The 9291-nt window shown below is 39.0% G+C and overlaps 1 pseudogene; it reads right to left on the reverse strand.

The window, feature by feature from the left end:
- Positions 1-1306: 1306 nt before the first annotated feature.
- Positions 1307-1454, reverse strand: LOC127483119 (U2 spliceosomal RNA; annotated as a pseudogene).
- Positions 1455-9291: the final 7837 nt, after the last annotated feature.

Raw genomic sequence — 9291 nt, forward strand, 5'->3', positions numbered from 1 at the left:
AGGAGCAAGTCCTACAGTTTATTAGTTGAACTGGAGGCAGCTGTGCGGAAGCTGTTTACTTCTCTCCCAGCGCCATATTGTGGGAGAGCAGATGCATAGAATAAGTCTTAATTCGAGTAACCTAGTCTAGTCCGGATTGCTCCCCACACATTAATACCATATTGTGTATGGATGAGAAGGGAAGTATAGTTTTTGAGTGTAATTAAGGTTGTTAACATTTAATTACAACTAAAGCATATTCTTTTATGTAAATATCATAAAAACATAATAGTGATTAAAGAAAGATAAAAGATAATACCAGTACAAACGTGTATTATATCCAAAAGAAGACAACTGGAGATGAACAAAGGAACAGAGTAATTTGAAAATAGAAAACAGTAAATTGACAATATCAATTCTTTACATTTAAAATATTACTCTAAATGTGAATAGATTACATTCTGCCATAAAAAGAGATAAAATGGCTAAATAGGATTTTTTTTTAAAAGACAATTAGCAACATGCCCTATATAATAGAATCACTTTAAATTTAAGACACTAGTTAGACTGAAAAAAAAAAGTGAAGGAATAGATAACATTATATGTAAATAGTCACTAAAAGACAACAGTGAAGACTATATGTACATGAGATAAAATAGACTTTATATTAAGAGACAAAAAGGGGCCGGTGCCGCAGCTCACTAGGCTAATCCTCCACCTGCAGTGCCGGCACACCGGGTTCTAGTCCTGGTCCGGGTACCGGATTCTGTTCCGGTTGCCCCTCTTCCAGGCCAGCTCTCTGCTATGGCCCGGGAGTGCAGTGGAGGATGGCCCAAGTACTTGGGTCCTGCACCCCATGGGAGACCAGGAGAAGCACCTGGCTTCTGCCTTCAGATCAGCGCAGTGTGCTGGCCGCAGTGCGCAGGCCACAGAGGCCATTGGAGGGTGAACCAATGCCAAAGGAAGACCTTTCTCTCTCTCTCTCTCACTGTCCACTCTGCCTGTCAAAAAAAAAAAAAGAGATGAAAAGGGTCATTTCATGAATATGATATAATAATCACAAATATATATGCATACAATAGAAAACAAGCAAACATATTAAACAAATAAGAAGGGAGAAACTGATGTCAGTACAGCAATATTGGGGAAATTTAGTGCCTAAATTTCAACAATGGATATATCATCCATACAAGAATCAATTAGGTAATAGCAGTATACTGAGGAAGACTATAGAGTCAATGGACCTAATAAACATTGAAGGTATTTTAATAAACTAATGGAAAGTACAAATATGAAAAACTCTATGTGGGTTGCAAAAATCTTTTCCAAAAAATACACTAATATTAACTTGTTACAACACATTAGTAGTGAGCCTAGTTCTAGATACTAAGAAGGATAAGATGTAAGTTTGGAAAAAGTCCATATCAAATCATCAGATACTATACTTGATCTTAGCCAAAAGGCTGAGAAGTGATCATATGAAATCACCAGGAAATAATTCAGTTTAATGGGAAAATTGTACAAAGGAATCAGCACTTTACAAATGGGTAACTTGTTTTAGGGGCATATGTGATATTGAATATAAAACTTGCAGTGGAAAATAATCCAAATCAGTTTTTGAGGGAAATCTTGCCTGTGGCCTATTTGAAGAGGACTGACAATGAACAACAGAAATAATAGACATCTCAATTGGTTTATCCTTCGTAGTTGAGATGGAATAAGATTAAAGTGGAGCAAACTTTTTGCTCAGTCGCTACAAAAATTGTTGCAACCAGATCAACTACAAAGAGGTACAGAATTTCAAATTTGAAATAAGTGAGGTAAAAGTCCTGGAATATTTCTTGGAAGAACTATAAGAGATGAAACATGGCTTTACTGATATGATTCTGAAGAGAGTATAATCACAGTGATGGCCACAAACAGGTGTAAATGTTCCAGTTATAGCAAAACCAAACTTGTCAAAAGCAAAGATCATGAAGAAATAAATTTGGGGAGTGCTTAAGATATTTTGCTTGATGACCCTGTGGAGCACCCGCTTATTCTAAATCCTTTGTGAAAGTTTGCCAAAGCTTTATTGAAAAATGTTAAAGAATTACTCCCAAGAATACTTCTGCATCCCAACAAGGTTTGTTTTTATTCCTTTTGTTAAACAAAAGCAATTTTGTGAGGCTTTTGCTAGGAATTCAGCAGGCATCCACCTTATAGTATTAATTTGGCTCTTTCTGCTTTTTTGTTTGTTTCAAATCATACCATCATATTTTGTTAAAAGTGTATAAAAAGCTGCAATGACATACTTATATTCTCAGTCTCTTGTGGATGGACTACATTTAGACTGATATTCACTTGCAAAAGTATCCTGAATTTGATGGAACTTATGTTGAAAAAGGAAGATTTAGGCCGGCACCACGGCTCACTAGGCTAATCCTCCACCTGCGGCGCAGGCACTCCAGGTTCTAGTCCCACTTGGGACGCCGGATTCTGTCCTAGTCGCTCCTCTCCCAGTCCAGCTCTTTGCCGTGCCCTGGGAAGGCAGTGGAGGATGGCCCAAGTGCTTGGGCCCTGCGCCCGCCTGGGAGACTAGGCCGAGGCTCCTGGCTCCTGGCCTCGGATCTGCGCAGCATGCTGGCCGCAGCGTGCCAGCTGTAGCGGCCATTTGGGGGGTGAACCAATGGAAAGGAAGACATTTATCTCTGTCTCTCTCTCTCTCACTGTCTATCTCTGCCTGTCAATAAAAAAAAAGAAAAAGGAAGATTTATTTTAAAAATTTATTTTACATATTTGAAAGACAGTAACAGAGAGAAAGATGAGAGAGAATGATTCTTCCATATGCTGTTGCACTCCCCAACAAATGGCTACAGCATCCAGATCTGAGCCTGAGGACTTATGCCATCTTCTACTGTTTTCCCAGGCCGTAGCAGAGAGCTTGATTGAAAGTGGAGCAGTCGGGAATCGAACCGGCCCCCATATGGGTGCTATGCCACCAGCTATGCCACAGCGCCGGCCCCAGGAAGATTTAAATTAAATAATCTAACATAATAAAATAAGGCAAGGAGAAAGAACAACGTTCAAGGTTAGCAGAATGAAGTAAATAAGAATGACTGAAGTAGAAATAAAGCAAATAGAGAACAATCTAAACAATAAGACAAGGGCCAGTATTGTGGGGAAGTGGGTTAAGCTGTTGCCTAGGACACCAGATCCCATATGGGAGTGCAGGTATGAGTCCCAGATGCTTCACATCTGATCCAGCTCCCTGCTAATGCACCTGGGAAAGCAGAGAAAATGGCCTAAGTCCTTGGACCCCTGCCACCCATGTTGGGGACCCTGATGGATTTCCTGGTTTCTGGCTTTGGCCTGGCCTAGCCTTGACAGTTGTGGTCATTTAGGGAGAGAACCAGCAGATGGAATACATCTGTCTCTGCCTTTCTCTGTCACTCTGCCTTTCAAATAAAATACATCTTAAAGTAAATAGGGAACAATATTGCCTTCTTAGGCCATTGCACAGAGCAGGATAGGAAGTAAAGCAGGACTTGATCAAGAGCCCATATGGGATGCTGGCACTACACACAGTGGTTTTTCCCGCTACACCACAGTGCCACCCCCCTTTCTCTGAAAGTCTGTCTTCAAATAAATAAATCTTTAAAAAATTATTTCCCTTAGTACAAAGAAAAAAGATATATAATTTAACCCTCTTTCATAATTGAAAACTCTTGAAAATTGGGGGTAGATGGAATGTATCTTAGCACAATAAAGGCCATATATAACAAAATTGCAGCTAACATTATATTAAATGGTGAAAAATCTAAAGGCTTTCCCCAAAGGTCAGGAAAAAGACAAAAAATTCCCGTTCTCACTACTTTTCTTCAACATAAGGTTGGAAGTCTTAGCCAGAAAAATTATACAAGCAAAGAAACAAACAACCACCAAATAAAAATGAAAGGAGCACTTTTTTTTTTTTGGTTTATGTATGAAATGACCTACCATATGGAGAAAGTTAAAACCCCATCAAAATTATTAGAACAAATAAATGAATTCTGGGGCCAGTGCTGTGACATAGTGGGTAAAGCCGTTGCCTGCAGTGCCAGCATCCTATATGGGTGCTGGTTTGAGTCCTGGTTGTTTTTCTTCCAGTCCAGCTCTCTGCTATGGCCTGGGAAAGCAGTAGAGGATGACCAAGGCCTTGGGCCTCTGTACTAGCATGGGAGTCCCATAAGAAGCTCCTGGTTCCTGGCTCCGGATCTGCTCAGCTCTGGCCGTTGCAGCCAATTGAAAAGTGAACCAGCTGATGGAAGTCCTCTCTCTCTTTCTCTCTGCCTCTCCTTCTCTCTCCGTGTAACTTTGTCTTTCAAATAAATAAATAAATCTTAAAAAAAGAAATACATCTTTCTCAGAAAAAGAAATATCAGTATAGTTATTTACTTTCAATAAATAAATACTTTCAAGTAAATAAATAAATCTTAAAAAATGAATTCTGTAAAGTTGCTGTATAAAAATCAACATGTGAAAATTGTACTATATGTTTATACTCTAAAAATGAATAATCTGAAAAAGAAGTTTAGAAAACAATCTTATTCAAAATAGCAAAAAAGTAAACACTGTTCTTCAATTAAAGAGATAAGGGCTACAAACCATAATTGATAGTCAAAATGTCCATTTCATTTCAATGCATTATATTTCAAGTTACTCTATTGGGAACAGAACATCTACATGCAGTAAATAAGGAAGGAAGGAAGGAAGGAAGGAAGGAAGGAAGGGAAGGAAGGGAAGGAAGAGGAAGAAAGAAATTAAATCTAATCTCTCTCCATATTATCTCACAAAACACCCGTTCAGGTCCCTGCTGCTCTGTTTCCAATGCAGCTCCCTGATAACATGCATTAGAAAACAGTAGAAGATGGGCCCCAAGTACTTGGACCCTTACAACCATGTGGGAAGCTCAGATGAAGCTCCTGGCTCCTGGCTTAGGCCTGGCTCAGCCCTGGCTGGTGCAGCCCTCTGGGGAATGAACCAGTTGATGGAAGCTTGCCCCGCACCCTATGTAATGCTGCTTTTCACATAAATAAGTAAATCTTTAAAAGAGAGAGAGAGAGCGAAAAAAAGAAAAACAAATCCTGAAGCCATAAACTACTAGAAGAAAACACAGGAAAACTCATCTTGATATTAGTCTTAGCAATGAGTATTTAAATAAGACATCCAGAAGTGTAGGAGATAAAGCAAAACCATATAATGGGATTGCACAAAAGAAGACAAAATCTGAAAATCAAACATCCAACAGAATGAAGAGAAAATCTACGCAAGAGAAATATTTGCAAAACATTTGTCTGATAAGAGTTTAATAATCGGGAGCCGGCATTGTGGCATAGCTGGTATAACCACCACTTAGGATGCCAATATCCCTTACGGAAACCTGTTTATGTCCTCACTGCTCCACTTCTGATCCAGCTCCTTGCTAATGGCCTGGGAAGGCAGCAGGAGATAGCCCAAGTCCTTGGGCCCCTGTGCCCATGTGACTGAAGCTCCTGACTCTTGGCTTTGGTCTAGTCCAGTGCTGGCCTTTGCAACTATCTTGAGAGAGAACCAACAGATGGAAGATCTCTCTCTCTCTGTGCTCTCTCTCTGTGTGTATGTGTGTGTGTGTGTGTCTGTCTGTCTCTGTCTCTCCTTCTCTCTTTGTAGCTCTTTTAAATAAAAAATCTTTTTAAAAAAGATTTTAATATCCAAAACACGTAAGGAATACATACAACTCATAGAAAGAACACCAAATAGCTCAATGTAAAAATTGACAAAGGGCCTGATAGAAATTTTTTCTAAATAGAACAAATGATCAATAGATAATTATGAAAAAGTAGTCAGCATTAATAATCATCAGGGAAATACAAATAAAAATCATTCCCATTCCTGTTAGAATGACTTTAATCAAAATGTCAAAAACAAGTGCTGTTGAGAATGTGGAGAAAACCTGCACACACTGCTGGCAGAAATGTAAAGTAACACAAACACACAAAGGTATATGAAGCTTTCATATACATTTTTTTAAGATTTTATTTATTTATTCAACAGGTAGAGTTACTGACAGTGAGAGAGAGACAGAGAGAAATGTCTTCCTTCTGTTGGTTCACTCCCCAAATGGCCACCACGGCCAGCGCTGCACTGATCTGAAACCAGGAGCCAGGTGCTTCCTCCTGGTCTCCCGTGCGGGTGCAGGGGCCCAAGCACTTGGGTCATCCTCCACTGCCTTCCCGGGCCACAGCAGAGAGCCGGACAGGAAGAGGAGCAACCGGGACTAGAACCCAGCACCCATATGGGATGCCGGCGCCGCAGGCGGAGGGTTAACTAAGTGAGCCACGGCACCGGTTCAGTTTTGTATAAATTTAAAATAGATCTTTCCCTCTCTCCTCTCTCTAACTTTACCTCTCAAACGAAAAAAATAAAATCTAAAAAAAAAAAAAAAAAAGGAGAGGAGGGATACTTTCGCATAGTAGCTAAACCTCTGCCTGTGGCACCAGCATCCCATATGGGTACTGGTTCATGTCATGGCTACTCCTCTTCTGACCCAGCTCTCTGCTATGGCCTAGGAAGGCAGTAGAGGGTTGCTCAAGTGCTTTGGCCCCTGCACACATGTGGGAGATGAAGAGGAAGCTCCTAGCTCCTGGCTTCGGATCAGCCCAGCACTGGCTATTGCGGCCATTTGGGAGTGAACCAGCGGATAAAAGAACTTTCTCTCTCTCTCTCTCTCTCTCTCTGTCTGTCTTCCTGTCTCTCTGTCTATCTCTGTCTCCCTATCTATAACTCAATCTCTCATATAAATAAATAAAATATTAAAAAAGAACAATTATGGGATACATCAGTCCCATTTCTGGGCAGATTCAAAGAAAATGGAATCAGATTATTGAAGAGATAGTTACATTTCAAATTACATCACATCCTTGCTTGCAACAGTATAGATGTGGAAACAAACAGGTTTCTGTCAACAAATGAATGAATAAAGGAATTGTGATATGATGTGGTGGGTGTGGGTGGGTGGAAATATGTTAATTGAAATAAACTAGACAGGGGAAGACAGATATGGCATAATCTCACTTATACTTCGAGTCTGAAACAGTTTGTGTCAAAGCACAGACTATAGTGGTGGTTGGCAAGAGCTAGAAGGCAATGGACATGGGGTAATATCCACGAAAGGATTCAACATGTGTTATGCAGAAGGAATAAATTCTGCATAGTGACTACAGTTAATATTATTTTATTGTATACTTGAAAATTTCCTGCTCTCAGCTCTTCACCAAGATGCCCACCTGTTCTGTCAGGTGTACTCTCTTCATTACTTTTCATTAAACCCAGCTAGCATGCTTAATGCTAAAATAAATAAATAAATAAATAAATATAAATAGGATTAATGAATCCCTTAAAAGGATGAGGATTTGGATTTCTTAAAAAAAATTATTTGTTTACTTGCAATTCAGAGTGTCAGGGTTACAGAGAGAGAAAGAAGAGACAGACAGAGAGATCTTCCAAACTTTGGTTTACTGCCTGGATGGCTGCAATGGCCAGGGCTGGGTTAGGCCAAAGGTGGGAGCTGGGTGTCTCCTCCAAATTTCTCACATAGATGGTGGGGGCCCGGGCATTTGGACCATCTTCCTCTGCTTTCCCAGGCACATCGTCAGGGAGCTAGATCATAATTGGAACAGCTGGGATTAGAACTGGAGCCCATGTGGGATGCAAGTGTTTCAGGTGGTGGCCTTTACCTGCTACACCACATCATCAGTCCTAAGGATTTGGATTCAAACATTTGTAACATTGCCTTTTTTATTTAATAAAATTAAAAAACATAAGGAAAGGAGTATTAAATTTGGGGGAGAGTTATTTAGATTGATACTCAATGATGTTTCTCATATCACTGAATAACAATGATTTTATTTTCCCTATGGAATTTATTAAGGGGTTATAATTTTAATCTCCCACTCCTCTTGTACTAAGATTGTTAAAAACTCAAATAAAAATAGAATGAAAAGGGGCTGATGTGATGTAATGGAAATGTTAATTAGCCTGATTGTGACATCATTTTACATTGGGTACTACTTTATAAATCAAAACATACAGCTTAAATACAGATGATTTTAATTTTCCAGCTTGATCACAGATGATGAGAAATTAAAAAAAGTTTATATATACATTGCATAAGGCATAAATGTTTAAAATAGCACATTGTACAGCATGAACACATGAAATTAACATGTTCTTTTAAAAATTGTCTTTTACATTTAAAAGAATATGAGCAAACGGAAAATTTAAAAAGATTTGGTGAAAAGGGACATGTTCTATAATGGGGAAAACTTTACCAGTTTTTTTATTATATAATTTTTTTAAATGTTTAATTACTTATTTGGAAGGCAAAGTAACAGAGAGGGGATAAAGACAGAGAGTGATTTTGCTGTTCCACTCCCCAGCTAGGCCAAAGTCAGGAGCCACGACGTCCATCCAGCCTCATCTCACACATAAAGACAGAAGTTCAGGTACTTGGGCCATCCTCCACTACCTTCCCGGTCATATTAGCAGAAAGTTGGATTGGAAACAGTGTAGCCAGGACTTGAAACAATATTGTTATACAGAATATTGTTGTCCTAAGCAGTAGCTTAACTCAAAGTGCTACAGTGCCATCCTGCATCAGTGTTTTTGATACATGTAAGAAAGAATGTAGTAATTAAAAAAAAAATCTTCTAATCTTGCATGGGAGAAGTTTCACTTACTCCAAACCCTGCATTGCTAATTAGGGAACTAATTCTTCCTGATGACTGTAACTCAGTGATTTTGCATGTAGGGGGTGCTACACTTAGATCACCTTAATAGGTTGAAGGCTACACTCAACCAACTTCAAATAATTGACTGCTGAGCATCACAATGGTGATTTTTTACTCACAAATAGTAAAATGAGAAGCAGTAAAATTTGAAAACGAGGATGAGGTTCTCAGGAATTTCCCTCTATCCTCATATGCTTTAATATGAGGGATTGCCAAAAGTTCATGGACAATGCATATTATGACAAAACTACCTGGATTTCAAAATGTTTACACCACAATGGGCTTATATTTAATACTGTTGCTCTATGAACTTTTTGAAGTAGCCTCATATTTCTTGAAAGTTGACTTGCTAATTTTTGTGAAAATGGATAGATGAATAGATTGTCCTTACTCCAGGGATTGGTTTTGGATCCTTGATCAAATATGAGTTGGCTGTAGATGTTAGGATAGATTTCTGGTGTTTCAGTTCTGTTCCATTGGTCTATCCATCTGTTTCTGTACCAGTACCATGCTGTTTTGATTA

The sequence above is a fragment of the Oryctolagus cuniculus genome, chromosome 4 (genome assembly GCF_964237555.1).
Source record: "Oryctolagus cuniculus chromosome 4, mOryCun1.1, whole genome shotgun sequence".
In the NCBI taxonomy this organism is placed as follows: domain Eukaryota; kingdom Metazoa; phylum Chordata; class Mammalia; order Lagomorpha; family Leporidae; genus Oryctolagus; species Oryctolagus cuniculus.